General features: G+C 36.7%; 1 protein-coding gene and 1 long non-coding RNA gene across 2 annotated transcripts in view; one reads left to right on the top strand and one right to left on the bottom strand.

Annotated features, from left to right (window-relative positions):
- The window catches only part of ADAMTS9 (ADAM metallopeptidase with thrombospondin type 1 motif 9), a 527,878-nt gene that overhangs the window by 335,721 nt on the left and 173,982 nt on the right, over positions 1-18,175 (top strand). The window lies entirely within an intron of this gene.
- LOC128666413 (uncharacterized) overlaps positions 1-18,175 on the bottom strand; it is a 90,196-nt gene that overhangs the window by 34,085 nt on the left and 37,936 nt on the right. Inside the window, exon 2 of the long non-coding RNA XR_008403242.1 lies at positions 9,545-9,667. This is a non-coding gene — a long non-coding RNA (uncharacterized LOC128666413). The remainder of the gene's footprint in view (positions 1-9,544; positions 9,668-18,175) is intronic.

The raw sequence follows: 18,175 nt of genomic DNA, 5'->3' as shown, positions 1-18,175 counted from the left end.
TGTATCATGAGTGTTGGGTGGCACCTAGGTGTCTCCCTCCTACTCAGGTTTTTGGTGTATGTTAGATAGCTCACCCCCACTGGGGACAAGTTTGCCAAACTACCAAAGCATACTAGGGTTTGCCACTGGCCATGCCTCGTAGTGTGTCTCCAATCTATATGAGCGCTTTATAGTCCGGTGGGGAATTCAGTCCCCCTGGGGTTATAGTGCCAGGTCTGTACATCCACTCTGCTTCACGCCTCAATAGGGTCTTATTCCGATCTCCCCCTCTATCCAGGGGGGGGGATATGATCGATGAGAATGTACCTGATGGTCGATACTTGATGTGATTTTACTGCACAGTGTCTCGCCACCGGTTGGTCCGAATCCCCTTCCTTAAGTGCTACTCGGATAGCTCTCCTGTGGTTGGCCATCCTTTCTCTGAGTGTTCCACTCGTTTTTCCAACATAGAATTGAGAGCACGGACAATAGAGCAGGTATATCACATGTGTCGTGTTGCAGGATATGGAGTGTTGGATGGTGTACACTTTATTCGTTTGTGGATGGTGAAACGTTTTGGTAGATATCAACCCATTGCATGTGGTGCATCCCACGCACTTGTATGAGCCTTTGATGTTTTTATGTGTAGCACCTATGTAGCTTTTTTGGGGGTCAGTGCGGACCAAGATGTCTCGTAGATTGGTTCCTCTTCTGTAGGCTATCATAGGTGTCATTCTCTCTGCAAATGTCAGCCTTGTGTCTGATTGTATCAGGGGCCAATGTGTCCTCAATATTTTGCCAGCTTGTGTGGTATTTGGGGCAAAGGTGGTAGCCATTATTAATTTATTTTCTGTTTCTGCTTTTGCTGCTTTGTGGATGAGGGTATCTTGTGTAAGTGGTAGGACCTCATTTAAGGTATCCTCCACTATTCTCTTCTTGTAGCCCCTCTGAAGAAACTTGTCCCTCATTTCCTGCAGCTGGGAGACCCCTGCAAAGTGGTTCGAATTGTTCCTAATTACACGTATCATTTGGGACTTAATGATCCCCCTCAGGAGTGTGGGCGGATGGCAGCTGTTGGCACTCAGTATAGAATTTCTATCTGTTGGCTTGTGATAAAGTGTACTTCCCAACTTCTGTCCCTGTATGTAGATATTTAGATCTAGGAACTGTATTTCTTTCTCATTGTGGCTAATTTTAAATCTCACAGTGGTTTCTGTGTTGTTTAGATGATTAAACCAATCGAGTAATGTTCTTTGCCCCCCTCGCCAGATCAAGAAAACATCATCGATGTATCTTACATAAAACACTATCGACGATGTGTCAGTGTTCCATAAATAATCATTTTCGAACTGGGACATAAATATGTTGGCATAGGATGGGGCCATATTCGACCCCATCGCCGTACCTGCTATCTGTAGGTAAAATGTTGTCTCAAATCGAAAATAATTATGGCTGAGGCAGTACTCTAAAAGGGTAAGTAAATATTCAACTGGTGGCCCCTCATATAGCCTGCCTTCCGTCAAATGAGTTCTTACTGCATCTATGCCCTTATCATGAGGGATGATTGTGTAGAGACTGTTGACATCCAGGGTTACCAGGATGTCACCAGTCTCCACACTCACATCCCTCATTTTCATTATCAGATAATTGGTGTCAGCTATATATGATCTGACCCCCTTTACAGTTGGTTGTAAAAGGATGTCGATCACCTGCGCAACCGGTTTGGTAAGCGATTGTACTGCTGACACTATGGGACGTCCCGGAGGTTTATGTAAGGTTTTATGTATTTTTGGAGTTGTATACAAGATAGGTATTCGTGGATATTGTGTGACACAAAAATCATATAATTTGTCTGTTAAATACCCTTGTTGTAAACCCATCTGTAAAATGCCATCTATCTGTTTCTTGTACATGGTTGTAGGGTCTTTTGTTAACATGGAGTATGTGTCTGCATCTGCCAATTGTGTCAGGATGTCATCCCTATAGTCATCATAGTTCATTAATACAATCGCCCCGCCTTTGTCCGCGGGGCGAATTATGAGACTGTGATCATCGTGTAATGTCTTAATGGCTGTTTTTTCAATACTGGTTAAGTTGTGTTTCCATGTTTTAGTAGTCCTTTCCTGTTCCATGTCCTGGGTGACTAACCTCACATATATCTTAGTGCTTGCACTGCAGTTGTGAGGCTCAAATGTGCTGGGTTTCCTACATTTATGTAGGGGGTCAAGTGTATCTACACTCTGGGGTGTATTTTGAAAATGTTCCTTAATTTTCATGCTTCTATTCAACTTATATATATCCGTTTTCAGATCTATTTCAGATATAGTATGTGTAGGCACGAACGCCAAACCTTTATTAAGGACTAGTGTTTCGGCTGGCGTAAGTGTGTGTTTACTGAGATTAACAACTATATTCTCCGTCTGAAGCGACGTATAGGTCTGTTCCTGTTTCTGCCCCCTCGTCCTCCTGATGTGTGGTCTATTCCACCTCCCTCTCCTCTCGATCTGGTGGTTACCCCTAAAAAATGTTCAGGTGTGGAGTGTACCCTACCTGAATATGAGGTATGATGTACTGTTTGTGAGGGGTATATGTCAGGTGAAGTTTGGTTGGTGTGTAGGGTGCTAGTGTCAGTATCTGACGTATCTGCTCCACTCGTGTCGATAGTGTGAAACTGTACCCTCCTAGATCTTTGTGGTCTCCTAATCCTCCCTTCATTGGTGTTAGTTAACCACTTATATACTCTGCCATGTGTATAGTCTGATTTAACTGTGTCGAGTTTTCTATTTTTAAACACTAGTAATTCTGACCTGTATTTATCTATCTGTTGTTTGAGTTTAAGTAGCCAGTTCTCTTGTTGATCCCTGGTAAGTGTGTCATTGTGTATCTGTTCAAACGTGACAATTTCAACTCTGACCCTAACTAGGATGTGCTTTATATGTTGTTTTTTCTATTACATATTGCAAGATGTCCCACGTTGAAGCTGAGTCAGAAGATACTTCTGGAAAATCGCTGCCTGGTGCTGGAGCTACCAAAGCTAAGTGTATCTGCTGTAAACTTTTGGTATCTGTTCCTCCAGCTGTTGTTTGTACTGTTTGTCATGACAAACTTGCTAAAGCAGATAATATTTCCTTTAGTACTGTTACATTACCTGTTGCTGTTCCGTCAACATCTAATATTCAGAGTGTTCCTGATAACATAAGAGATTTTGTTTCTAAATCCATTAAGAAGGCTATGTCTGTTATTCCTCCTTCTAGTAAACGTCTTTTAAAACTTCTCATTCTGATACTGATACTGATATTGGTTCTTCTGATTCAGAGCATTCTGTCTCAGAGGTTGATGCTGATAAATCTTCATATTTATTTAAAATGGAATTTATTCGTTCTTTACTTAAAGAAGTCCTAATTGCATTAGAAATTGAGGATTCTAGTCCTCTTGATACTAAATCTAAACGTTTAGATAAGGTTTTTAAATCTCCTGTAGTTATTCCAGAAGTGTTTCCTGTCCCTGGTGCTATTTCTAGGTGAGATTACCGATCAATATTTTGGAACTCCGTGCAATTTTCAGAGCTCTTCAGTCATGGCCTCTTCTAAAGAGAGAATCGTTCATTTGTTTTCAGACAGACAATGTCACAACTGTGGCATACATCAATCTTCAAGGAGGGACTCACAGTCCTCTGGCTATGAAGGAAGTATCTTGAATTCTGGTATGGGCGGAATCCAGCTCCTGTCTAGTTTCTGCGGTTCATATCCCAGGTATAGACAATTGGGAAGCGGATTATCTCAGCCGCCAAACGTTACATCCGGGCGAATGGTCTCTTCACCCAGAGGTATTTCTTCAGATTGTTCAAATATGGGGACTTCCAGAAATAGATCTGATGGCCTCTCATCTAAACAAGAAACTTCCCAGGTATCTGTCCAGATCCAGGGATCCTCAAGCGGAAGCAGTGGATGCATTGTCACTTCCTTGGAAGTATCATCCTGCCTATATCTTTCCGCCTCTAGTTCTTCTTCCAAGAGTAATCTCCAAGATTCTGAAGGAATGCTTGTTTGTTCTGCTGGTAGCTCCAGCATGGCCTCACAGGTTTTGGTATGCGGATCTTGTCCGGATGGCCTCTTGCCAACCGTGGACTCTTCCGTTAAGACCAGACCTTTTGTCGCAAGGTCCTTTTTTCCATCAGGATCTCAAATCCTTAAATTTAAAGGTATGGAGATTGAACGCTTGATTCTTAGTCAAAGAGGTTTCTCTGACTCTGTGATTAATACTATGTTACAGGCTCGTAAATCTGTATCTAGGGAGATATATTATAGAGTCTGGAAGACTTATATTTCTTGGTGTCTTTCTCATCATTTTTCCTGGCATTCTTTTAGAATTCCGAGAATTTTACAGTTTCTTCAGGATGGTTTGGATAAAGGTTTGTCTGCAAGTTCCTTGAAAGGACAAATCTCTGCTCTTTCTGTTCTTTTTCACAGAAAGATTGCTAATCTTCCTGATATTCATTGTTTTGTTCAAGCTTTGGTTCGTATAAAACCTGTCATTAAGTCAATTTCTCCTCCTTGGAGTTTGAATTTGGTTCTGGGGGCTCTTCAAGCTCCTCCGTTTGAACCTATGCATTCATTGGACATCAAATTACTTTCTTGGAAAGTTTTGTTCCTTTTGGCCATCTCTTCTGCCAGACGAGTTTCTGAATTATCTGCTCTTTCTTGTGAGTCTCCGTTTCTGATTTTTCATCAGGATAAGGCGGTGTTGCGAACTTCTTTTAAATTTTTACCTAAGGTTGTGAATTTTAACAACATTAGTAGAGAAATTGTGGTTCCTTCATTGTGTCCTAATCATAAGAATTCTAAGGAGAGATCATTGCATTCTTTGGATGTAGTTAGAGCTTTGAAATATTATGTTGAAGCTACTAAGAATTTCCGAAAGACTTCTAGTCTATTTGTTATCTTTTCCGGTTCTAGGAAAGGTCAGAAGGCCTCTGCCATTTCTTTGGCATCTTGGTTGAAATCTTTAATTCATCATGCTTATGTCGAGTCGGGTAGATCTCCGCCTCAAAGGATTACAGCTCATTCTACTAGGTCAGTTTCTACTTCCTGGGCGTTTAGGAATGATGCTTCGGTTGATCAGATTTGCAAAGCAGCAACTTGGTCTTCTTTGCATACTTTTACTAAATTATACCATTTTGATGTGTTTTCTTCTTCTGAAGCTGTTTTTGGTAGAAAAGTACTTCAGGCAGCTATTTCAGTTTGACTCTTCTGCTTATAATTTCAGTTTTTTTCATTTAAATCTTTATTTTGGGTGTGGATTATTTTTCAGCGGAATTGGCTGTCTTTATTTTATCCCTCCCTCTCTAGTGACTCTTGCGTGGAAAGATCCACATCTTGGGTAGTCATTATCCCATACGTCACTAGCTCATGGAGTCTTGCTAATTACATGAAAGAAAACATAATTTATGTAAGAACTTACCTGATAAATTCATTTATTTCATATTAGCAAGAGTCCATGAGGCCCACCCTTTTTTGTGGTGGTTATGATTTTTTTGTATAAAGCACAATTATTCCAATTCCTTATTTTTTATGCTTTCGCACTTTTTTCTTATCACCCCACTTCTTCGTTAAACTGATTTGTGGGTGTGGTGAGGGGTGTATTTATAGGCATTTTGAGGTTTGGGAAACTTTGCCCCTCCTGGTAGGAATGTATATCCCATATGTCACTAGCTCATGGACTCTTGCTAATATGAAAGAAATTAATTTATCAGGTAAGTTCTTACATAAATTATGTTTTTTCTTTCATTATTCAAATAGAACATATAATGTAAAAAAAATATTTGTTTCTTTTATCAAATTTGTTTTCTTTGTAGCCTTTGTTGAAAAGCAGGTAGGTAGGATCAGGAGTGTGCACATGTCTGGAGCACTATGGCTGCATAACAATAGTATACATTGTGCTACCTACTTCTATCTACTGTATGTATACTCTTCAACAAAAAATACCATAAGAAGAAAATTCTGATGTTTACCTTTAAAGGGACATTGAACACTTTCAGATGGTAATATAAAATTATAAATTGTACATTAAAAAAACCCTCTGCAATACACTTTCATTGTTTATTTTGTCCCCTTTTCCTGTAATTCCATTCTGAAATTGTGAGCTTTTCAGTTCCTGTTAGAAATGGAAGTTCAGAGCACTGTTATATTCCACACAGCCATTGGCTGCACACTCTAGTGATCTATTTATAACTGTCTCTAATTGGCCACAGCAGAGAAGGTAGACTAAGTTACAACATGGCAGCTCCCATTGTTTTATAGACACTAGAACTTTTATTTTAACAATATTTAAACAGGTAATGAAACTTTAAAAAATACATCTACTTGTTATTCTCAGACTTATATTTTCTTTGAAGCATCATTCTATATAGCATTTATTTAGTGTTTAATGTGCCTTTAAAGGTAACTTAGTTTTTAAAGTGATAGAAAGAAATCATTGTAATATCAGGGTCAGTGAGCTGTCCTGGGAATCATTTTCGGGACAGGCTAATGTCCCGGTGTCGGCCATTATGCTCCATACACCCAGTAACCAATTACTAGTGTAAAGCTCTGCTGCTGAAGAACATCCACTCATCTCTGGCACGGAGTGCAGAGGCAATTACGTTAAAGGGATATGAAACCCCAAAATTCTCTTTCTTGATTCAGATAGAGCATACAAATTTAAACTTTAACTTTTCAACTGACTTCTATTATCTAATTTGCTTTGTTCTTTTGATATTGTTTGTTGAAAGAACACCTAGGTAGACTCAGAAGCTGGGAGCATATATATAGCTGGGAATGCATATATATTCCTCTTATCGTTGGCTTACTGATGTGGTCAGCTAGCTCCCAGTAGTGCTTTGCTGTTCCTTCAGTTAAGGATAACAAGAGAATAAAACAAAAATTGCTAATAGAAGGAAATTGGAAAGCTGTTTAAACAATTGTGCTCTATCTAAATAATAAAATGAAAAAATTGGAGTTTCACATCCCTTTAAGGCGTTGTGAAGATCCAGGGGCACGCTAAGCCAACTGAGTTCCCACCTTAAATACAGAGCATAGTTACTCAGTATGCAGAGTATCGCTCTACTAAGTAACAAACCGCAGGGAAATCAGTAGGTGTAAAACAGTGTGTGGTAATGCGCAGGGCCGCGCTAACACAATAATAATGTTTATTTAAAGGGACAGTAAAGTCATATGTAGACATGATTTAGACAGAACATACAATTTTAAACAACTTTCCAATTTACTTTTATTATTTATGCTTCCTTCTCTTGTTATCCTTTGCTAAAGTGTTTAGGTAAGCTCAGGAGCAGCAAGGTCCTAGCTGCTGATTGGTGACTGCATATATATATATATATATATATATATATATATATATACCTATTGTCATTGGGTCACCCATGTGTTCAGTTAGAAACTAGTAGTGCATTGCTGCACCTTCAACAAATGATACCAAAAGAATGAAGGAAATTTTATAAGAAAAGTGAACTGGAAAGTTGTTTAAAATTGTATGTTCTACCTAAATCATGAAATACATTTTTGGGGTTTCATGTCCCTTTAAAGGGACACTCAAGTCAAAAATAAACTTTCATGATTCAGATAGGGCATGCAATTTTAAACAACTTTCCAATTGACTTTTATCATTAAATTTGCTTTGTTCCCTTGGTGGTATTTTTTAAAAGCTAAACCTAGGTAGGCTCAAACTGATTTCTAAAACCATTGAAAACCGCCTCCTAGCTCAGAGCATTTTGAAAGTTTTTGACAGTTAGACAGTACTAGTTCATGTATGTGTCATATAGATAACATTGTGCTTGCTCCCGTGGAGTTATTTAGGAGTCTGCACTGATTGGCTAAGCTGCAAGTCTCTCAAAGCACTGAGATAAGGGGGCAGTCTGCAGAGGCTTAGATACAAGGTAATCACAGAAGTAAAACATAGATTAATTGTAATGCATATATTATGCACAACTGGGGAATGGGTAATAAAGGGATTATCTGTCTTTTTAAATAATAAAAATTCTGGTGTAGACTGTCCCTTTAAGGCTGGCTAACATTTTACTGTGCTGCACGCAGGCTTTTAGAGTGAGAACCGGAGCAACGTCACTGGTTTAAGTGACGGTAGACATGAGTGCAAGAAGGTTCCCTCGACAACGATTGTATCTATCTTTTAAATGAGGTAGCTCATGTATGTGGGTTTATTCTACAATCATCCTGCTGCTTCTATAATATAATAAGGTGTTTGTGGTTTAAGGATTAGCAGAGAGTGTCTTAAAGGCATATGAAACCCAAAATGTTTCTTTCATGATTCAAATAGAAATAGAAACAACTTTCTAACTTCAATGATCTAATTTGCTTTGTTGAAGAAGCAGCAATGCACTACTGGGAGCTAGTTAACCTACGGGGTGAGCCAATAACATAAAGCATATAAGTTCAGCCAGCAACCAATCATCAGCTCCTAAGCCTGCCTATGTATCCTTTACAAACAAGGAAACCAAGAGAACAAAACAAATTAAACAATAGAAGTAAACTGGAAAGTTTTTCTTTTTAAATCACAAGTTCTATCTGAATCATAAAAACAAAAGTTGGATTCATGTATCTATAGTTTTTAATGGGCTATGTTAAAGATTTTGTTTTACCCATTTGTATGCATAAGCAAATTTAAGAAATTACCACACTTAAAACTGCTAAGTTGTCCCTGTTTCTTTCATTTTGAGCTTTTATTTAAGTGGGCTGTGGTCTCCACCAGAAGGAAAAGGAGGAGATTCTACTTTTGTGCGGTTGCACCAGATTTCACTGTGCTCCAGCAACAGGAAGTTTCTTTTTTGCCCATGCTCAGTAGAGGATTTTGCAGCTAAAATCATGTGACAGGAGAACTTAATGGGATATGAAACCCAACATTTTCTTTCCTGATTGAGATAGAGCATGCAATTTTAAACAACATTCTAGTTTACTTCTATTATCAATTTTATTAATTCTCTTGTTATCTTTTGTTGAAAAGCAGGGACATTTGCTTAGGAACCGGCCTATATCTGGAGCACTTATCTATGCCATATCTATGACAGAAGTTTTGCAAAAATGTTATCCATTTGCAAGAGCACTAGAAGGCAGCACTATTTCCTGCCAAGTACTGCTGCAGATGCCTACCTAGGTATCTGTTCACAGAATATCATGGGGACTAAGCAAATTTGATAATATAATTAAATTGGGCACTTTTTTTTTTAAATTGTATGCTCTGTCTGAATCACAAAAGAACATTTTTGGATTTCATATCCCTTTAAGTTTTATCTTGGCAGCTCTCTGCCACTCCTATAGGCAGTAGCTACACTGATAATTTCTAAGAAAAGTAGTAAGCTTGGGTGTTTTTTTTAAAAACACAATCTGTTTCTTTTTATATTTACTTTAACAGATTTTATTTTTAACTAAAGGACCATTGTTTTATATTATTTTAAAGCCTGTTTACATTTTTATTCCCCCACGATAATATGCAGTATTATCTATGGAGATATTTACAAATGAATTGTAATCGGCTTTATCATTGGAATATAACTTACCCCACTGCTTCAAGTAGACATGTGCTCTACGTTCTTTAAGCTAATAAATTACCAATTTTACCCATAGGCATCTGGAACACACATGTATGTAAAGCTTTCTCCATTAACCTCTGTTGTAGATACCTGTAAAAAAGAACAAACATTTTTGAAAATAATATTTTAGTCTGTTTCTCTATAAACAAAACCATAAAGGTTTTAGCAAATTAAACAGATGCTGGATTTGTCATCAAGTATAAGCAATGGCTTCAGATTGCCTAATATCATACAAGGTGTTGTGTGACTTTAAAGGGACAGTCAACACTAAAATTGTTATGGTTTAAAAAGATAGACAATGCCTTTACTACCCATTCCCCAGTTTTGCACAACCAACGTTGTTATATTAATATTCTTTATAACATTTAAACCTCTAAATTTCTGCCTGATTCTAAGCCACTACAGGCGGAGGCGGCCTCTTATCACATGCTTTTCACAACAATATACTGATAGTTCATGTGGGCCATATAGATAACAATGTGCTCCCTCCCATTGAATTATTTAAGAGTCAGAACAACACAGCACTAATTGGCTAAAATGCAACTCAATAGATAATAAATAAAAAGTTATGTGATCTGGGGGCTGTTAGAAGAGGCTTAGATACAAGGTAATCACAAAGGTAAAATGTTTATTAATATAACTGTGTTAGTTATGAAAAACTGGGGAATGGGTAAACAAGGGATTATCTATCTTTTAAAACAATAACAATTCTGGTAGACTGTCCCTTTAAGGGCCAAGGAATTCAAAATTAAAGGGATGTTACAGTATAAAAAAAATATATGCTCTAATTTGTTAGCTCTGGAACAGAATTGGACCTATGTGTTTAACTCCTTTGACACATACTTTTTTTCCCATTATTTGCTTATAATCAAATAACATATGGCACTTTTAACTTATCAAAAATGTGTTGATTCTGCATTACTTAAAGGAATATGAAATCTAAAAGTGTTCTTTTATTCAGACAGAGCATACAATTTAAAAATATATATAATTTACTTCTGTTCAAATGGGCTTCATTCCCATGGTATTGTTTGTTGAAGAGATACCTAGGTAGTTGACTGAAACATTACATGTTAGGAAATAGTGTTGCCCTCTAATGCTATTGTGAATCAATAGCATTCTTGCAAAACTGCTGCCATACAGACACGTGCACACTCCTGAGCGTATGTCTTTGATTTTCAACAAAACATACCAAGAGAATAAAGAAAAAATATAACAGAAGTATATAAGATAAGTATATAAGTTACTCTGAATCATTAAATATTTTTTGGGGGGTTTCATGTCCCTTTAAAGGGATAATCAAATATATATATATATATATATATTTATTTTTTTAATACTTGATTATCTCTTTAATGAATGAACATATTAACTATTTTTGTTAATTCAATGATTAATTAATAAGGGGCATAGAATCCTGAGATATAGAATACAATTTAAAATGTATCAAATGTACTTCTGTACCCGGATTTACCTATTTATTTTGTTATCCTTTGTTCCTTTTCATGAGAGCATACTGAGGTAGGCTCAAGAAAGTGCACATCTTGATTACTATATAACATTGTTATAAACATTGTATATAAAACATGTGCACACTCGTATAGCTTGTGAAATAAACAAATGCAGTTGAATTAGAAAAGTCCAACAATCTTTTGAAAACTTCTTCAAAGAATTTCTGATTGATTGCATCACTGATGTTGAATTACCCCCCTGGGAGTGTAGGGGCTGTTATCACGTTACAAAAGCATTTGAAAAACCTGTGATAAATTAAAAGACCACTAATGTCAAAATTAAAGTTTTATGATTTAGACAGAGCAAATATTTTTAAATAACTTTCCTGTTCACATCCATTATCTAAATATGCACATTTGTTTTATATGCACACTTACTGTGGCATCAGCTCCTACTGAGCATGTGCAAGATTCACAGAATATACGTATTGGTTGATGGCTGTCACATGATGCTGTGGGAAGGAAAATCAAACTAACCAAAAATTTGTCATAAAAAATCTGCTATTTATGTGAAATTCAAACTAAGTGCTTTTGCATTGTCTATTTATTATGCATTGCTTATCATTCTAATCTACTGTGTTTAGTGGTGCTTTAATTTTAGGGACTGTTTTCGTACAACAAAAGCATTTGAAAAACCTGCAATAAATTAATTTTGCGGACTGTTATCATGCTGCAAAAGCATTTGAAAACCCTGCAATAAATTAACTGTATGGGCTGTTCTCATGCTACAAAAACATTTGAAAAGCCTGTGATAAATTAATTTTAGATATATTTTTTTTTCAAATGGATGAAATGACTGTAAATTTAAGAACCCAGCAAAAGAACCATCTAAAGTGTCTAACACAGATGGATTGGAATAGCTGTTGTGGTTAGACCAACCAGCATTTCCATAATTTCTAAATGATTAAAGGGTCGTTTTAGTAGGTGTTACAATTTACAACAATATATTGCAAATACCATTACAATGACTTTTGGAATAAATGGACTTTGCAATAACATGGGACACCCTTGACACACCATGGGTGTATTTCACACAAATTCAGACACTGCACATGCTTCAAGTACGTCTGCCATCATCACATATGAAGGATATTTCCAAAAATGCATATACAATTATTTTAGTGGTCTACTTCTGAAGTTTAATATTTTAATTTTTGTACATTTGTGATTATTTGTACATTGTGGATCCACAATTTCTTTTATGGTCTATTTTCATGATATTGTAATTTATTTTTCCACGGTTTTAATTAACATAAAGTTCAATTTTTAATACACATGAAGTATAATTTATCATTTTGAATTCCCAATCTCCAATATCCATATTGGGATCTTAGTCATCAGTATATCACCTAGCCCACATTTGACGCGCTCTGCACTTACAAACTCTAAATTTACTATAGTCTTAGACTTCCTTCCATAAATATAATTTGATGGAATTTGGTTGTTATTTAATGAAATATTGTTTTATTAAATAAAAAAAAAGGTTTAGGGTATTATTAAACAGCTCAGATAATCTTGATCCATGTGCAATAAATCACTGCTTCCCATCATGCAGCAAGAAATAAGAGTTTATCCTAGCGTTGCTGAACCATCTGTTCTAAATCATTAATACGAGTGGAACGGTTTAGCTTCCTTCTTTCATATGAATATACCACCCTGTCGACTTTGTTCACTTTCCCTTTTTATTTATTTTTGCTACGTTTTTTGGTAATAAAAAGGAAGTAGTGGCTTAGTACAAGTCGAAACATATTTAGCTGAACAAAAGACCAAGACAAAAATATTTAGCGTTAAATTTCAATGCAAAAAATGGGTTCTCTTTATTATATTGCTGAGAAAGGCTTAATAAGTGACTATGTAAACTTTTAATTTTTTTACTAGTTATAACAAATTTTGTAGTTGTAGGCTAAATAGATATTCAGTTAAATGGAAATAAAAACCTTTTTTTTTCCGTTCATGATTGAGATACAGTGTACAATTTTAAAATATGTTTCCAATTACTTCTATTATGAATGTTACTTTATTCTCTTTGTATCCTTTGTTGAAAAGCCTACCTAATTAGGTTTAGGAGCATTCATGTGAGGAGCACTATATGACAGCAGTTTTGCTACAATGTTATACATTGTGCAAAGCTGCTGTCAAGTGCTCAAATGTGTATATCAACTGCTACAATATAATGCTGCAGACATACTGTATGTATACTAAGCCTAACTACCCGGTTTTCAACAAATGATCCCAAGAGAACAAAGCAGATTTGATAACAGGAGAAACATTTTTTTTAATTTAAAGGGGCATCAAACCATACAATTTTAAACTATACTTCTACATCTACTATAATCATTACATGATTAAAGGGACACTGAACCCAATTTTTTTCTTTCGTAATTCATGCAAATTTTTATCAAATTTTCTTCATTCTCTTGGTATCTTTATTTGAAATGCAAGAATGTAAGTTTAGATGCCGGACCATTTTTTGTGAACAACCTGGGTTGTCCTTGCTGATTGGTGGATAAATTAAAAAAAAAGTGCTGTCCAGTGTCTGAACTAAAAAAAAAAGCTTAGATGCTTTCTTTTTCAAATAAAGATAGCAAGAGAACAAAGACAAATTGATAATAGGAGTAAATTAGAAAGTTGCTTAAAATTGCATGCTCTATCTGAATCATGAAAGAAAAGAATGTGGGTTCAATGTCCCTTTAAGTTTAGAGTTTTCCTTCCAACGACTACCGACAAATGAAGGTTCCTTTAAATGAAGTCATCCAAGATGGCGTCCCTTAGATTCTGATTGGCTGATAGAATTCTATCAGCCAATCCGAATTAAGGTTGAAAAAATCCTATTGGCCGTGGCAATCAGCCAATAGGATTGAGCTCGCATTCTATTGGCTGATTGGAATAGCCAATAGAATGTGAGCTCAATCCTATTGGCCTTAATTCCGATTGGCTGATAGAATTCTATCATCCAATCGGAATCTAAGGGACGCCATCTTGGATGACGTCATTTAAAGAAACCTTCATTCGTCGGAAGGAAGAGGATGCTCTGCGTCGGATGTCTTGAAGATGTAGCCGCTCCAAGACGAATGGATGAAGATAGAAGATGCCGTCTGTATGAAGACTTCTGCGGGCTTGGATGAAGACTTTGGCTGCTTCGTTGAGGACTTCTCTCGGCTTCTTGGAGGATGGATGTCGGATCTTCAAAGCTGTAAGTAAATCTTCTGGGGTTAGTGTTAGGTTTTTTTTAAGGGTTTATTGAGTGGGTTTTAGTTTTAGATTATGACTTGGGCCTGCAAAAGAGCTAAATGCCCTTTTAAGGGCAAAGCCCATATAAATGCCCTTTTCAGGGCAATGGGGAGCTTAGGTTTTTTTAGTTAGGATTTTATTTGGGGGGTTGGTTGTGTGGGTGGTGGGTTTTACTGTTGTGGGGGGTATTTGTATTTTTATTTTAGGCAAAAAGAGCTGATTACTTTGGGGCAATGCCCCGCAAAAGGCCCTTTTAAGGGCTATTTGTAGTTTACTGTAGGTTAGGGTTTTTTTTTCTTTTCATAGGGCCCTTAGATTAGGTGTAATTAGTTTAAAGCTTTGATTATTTTTATTTTTTATTTTTTTGTAACTTAGTGTTTATTTTTGTGTGTAACTTAGTGGTTGTTATTTTTTGTAACTTAGTTTTTTGTAACTTTGTAATTTTTTAGTGTAGAATTAAATTATTTGAGTAGGGTTAGGTGTTTAAATATATAATATAGTTATTTTAATTTGTAATTTTATGTAATTATAGTATAAAAGTTAAGTTGGATTAATTATTAATTTAATATAGTTTAATGTAATTTTATTATAATAGGGTAGGTTAATTATTAATTTAATATAGTTTAATGTAATTTTATTATAATAGGGTAGGTTAATTATTAATTTAATATAGTTTAATGTAATTTTATTATAATAGGGTAGGTTAATTATTAATTTAATATAGTTTAATGTAATTTTATTATAATAGTTAGGGTAGGTTAATTATAAGTTTAATTTAAATCTAAAGATAAGTTTAATTTATTATAAGATAGGAATGAGTTAATATTTAATATAAAGTTAGCGGGTTGTTAGGTTTAGGGATTGATAGGTTAATTTTGTTTATGGTGATGTGGGGGGCTGGTGGTTTAGGGGTTAATACATTTATTTAGTTGCGGTGGGGTCCGGGAGCAGCGGGATAGGGGTTAATAACTTTATGTAGGTGGCAGCAGTATAGGGGGTGGCAGATTAGGGGTTAATAAGTATAATGTAGGTGGCGGCGATGTTGGGGCCGGCAGATTAGGGGTTAATAAGTATAATATAGGTGGTGGCGGCGATGTTGGGGCCGGCAGATTAGGGGTGTTTAGACTTGGGGTACATGTTAGGGTGTTAGGTGTAAACATAACTTTTATTCTCCCATAGGAATCAATGGGATATCGGGCAGCAGCGAACATGAGCTTTCGCTGCTTTCAGACTCCCATTGATTCCTATGGCATCCGCGGCCTCCAGGGCAGTGGATTGAAAACCAGGTACGCTGGGCCGGAATAGTGGCGAGCGTACCTGGTAGTTATTTGATAAGTAGCAAAAGTAGTCGGATAGTGCCGAATTTGCATTCGGAACATCTGTAGTGACGTAAGCATCGATCTGTGTCGGACTGAGACCAGCGGATCGTATGTTACATCACAAAATTCTACTTTTGCCGGTCTGTAGCCTTTGATAAATAAGGCGAATCAGGTTCTTCACAATTACGCTGCGGAATTCCAGCGGAATTGCGGTTGACAGCTTGATAAATAGGCCCCCAGGTGTTGACCGAAACGTTGCTTTCTTCTAAATGATATCTCATATTAAAGGATATTGAAATATACCGATTGGTGCTGTTACTCCTTGTTCATTTATTGTATTTTGAAAAATGCCAAAAATAAAAAGGGTGAAAAGTCTATTAATTATATTCAATTTACAGTAAATTCAAAGGGGCCGATTTATCATGGCCCGAATAGGGACAAATACATGTGTTTCTGCAGGAGCCTTCAGACTCGCCGGAAACTGGAGTTAAGAAGCAGACTCATCCGCCACCTCTGATTGGTCACAAATCTGAAGGGGGCAACATTGCACAATCATTTCACTAGAAATGTTTCTGCAATGATAAATGCCCACAGCATATATGTGCAACGCACATGATCTGCTGCACTTTGATAAATCGGCCCATAGTTTGACATTTTATGGTTTAGTGACCCTTTAACTGCTGAGCCATTTCACCCCCATGTGCTGAGCTGTTTTGGAGTTTTAGGTGCTGGCATGTTTTAGCCCCACAGTGTAGTCCATTTTAGTGAGAAATTCAGATTTAAAAAGTCTGAAAATGTCATATTTTTATTAAAATTGTAACAATAAACAGGATTGTAAGCAATAGTGTGTGTATTGTTTTCTTCTAAACTGTATTGTAAAACGAAGCGATTATCCACATATAAAAAGTCCCTTTGGGTGTATGCACATAGGGGCTCCCATCAGCCTCTGCTCAAGTAAATGCACAATTATTCACACCAGGTGAATTCTATTACCACAGTGATCCCTTGGCTATTAAAAACTATATATATGGGTATGTTGTTTTTTTTTAAAGGGCTTCTGGGTTTTAAATCTATGGATCTTGGGGGTCTCTGGGACATTTTGATGAAATGTTACAGGCCTATAGAGACCTCCTGCCTACAAAATGTGTGTTTTGTTTTTTAATTATTATTTTTATTTTTTAAATGTTCTTTAACTTTATACCCAAAATTACCTACTGTTTGAAATAACAGGCAACTGGACTTTCAAATTATGGAGTTCAAGGTCTTTAAAGGATACTGAACCCTAATTTTTTTATTTCATGATTCAGATAGAGCATGTCATTTTAAGCAACTTTATAATTTACTCCTATTATAATTTTTTCTTTGTTCTCCTGGTATCTTTATTTGAAAAAGCTGGAATGTAAAGCTTAGGAGCCGGTCCATCTTTGATTCAGCACCCTGGATAGGGCTTGCTGTGACTGGTGGCTGCATTTAGCCATCAATCAGCAAGCGCTACCCAGGTGCTGAACCAAAAATGGCCCTGCTTCTAAACTTACATTCCTGGTTTTTCAAATTAAGATACCAAGAGAACAAGGAAAAATTGATAATAGGAGAAAATTAGAAAGTTGCTTAAAATCACATGCTCTATCTGAATCATGAAATAAAAAAATTGGGTTCAGTATCCATTTAAGCGAGATGAGATTGAGGCGTTGAATGCTTACCCCCTCCATCCAGCTAGGTTAAGCCCTCTGCAACAACCCGGCACTTCTGGGCTCCCAGGAACTGGTGATGTCACCACACATGGGGGTGGTGATATCACTGACGTGAAATCCCTGGATACCTTTTCCTTCGTTTCGAGTGGCTCTCTGCCCTCTTTACCATTTGCCAATCTACTTTGAGTTCTTTCGCTGCTGTGTTCTCGATGAAGATTCCTCCTACACCGAGTTTGTGTCATCGTCAGTAGATCCGCGTTACAATATCCCATAAGTTAAGCAACACCGTAACACCAATCTCAATCTACATGGTGCAGGAGGAATCTTCACCGAGGAAGCAGCAGTGAAAGAACTCAGAGGAGAGTAGCAAAGACTGAAGCGGTTATAGGGTTGCCACCCGTCCCTTAAAGTACAGAACACTTATAAGTTACACATGCTACACATGCTACAGGGAGGAATATGAATAGTACTGTCCAGAAACACAATACATGTTCCTCCCTGCACACCCTGCAGCATGTGTAACTCAAAAGTGTCCAGGAAAACATGGCTGAGGTGGCAACCCTTGGTTGAGACCCAGTCAGAATGAAGGAACACAGACCTCGATCCGGTGATGAGCTTTCTGTTGCTCTTTTTCTGGTACTCACATTACATATTGTTTTAATGAAGAGTGATGTTATTAAAGTATAATACTGCCTTGAGTCAGATTTGCACTCTCTCCTGTGCTTTTTTGTTTAAATTCCTCATTTTTGGGTGTAATAAGATACCACCTAAAAAGAGCTGCTTTGAACCTCAAGTATTTATTAAATTGAATAATATTCACCCGAGAAACTCTGAGGGTTTTGGTGA

The sequence above is a fragment of the Bombina bombina genome, chromosome 7, assembly GCF_027579735.1.
Source record: "Bombina bombina isolate aBomBom1 chromosome 7, aBomBom1.pri, whole genome shotgun sequence".
Lineage (NCBI taxonomy): Eukaryota > Metazoa > Chordata > Amphibia > Anura > Bombinatoridae > Bombina > Bombina bombina.
Note: the sequence above shows the minus strand (reverse complement) of the source record. Positions and strands in the feature narration are given on the sequence as shown.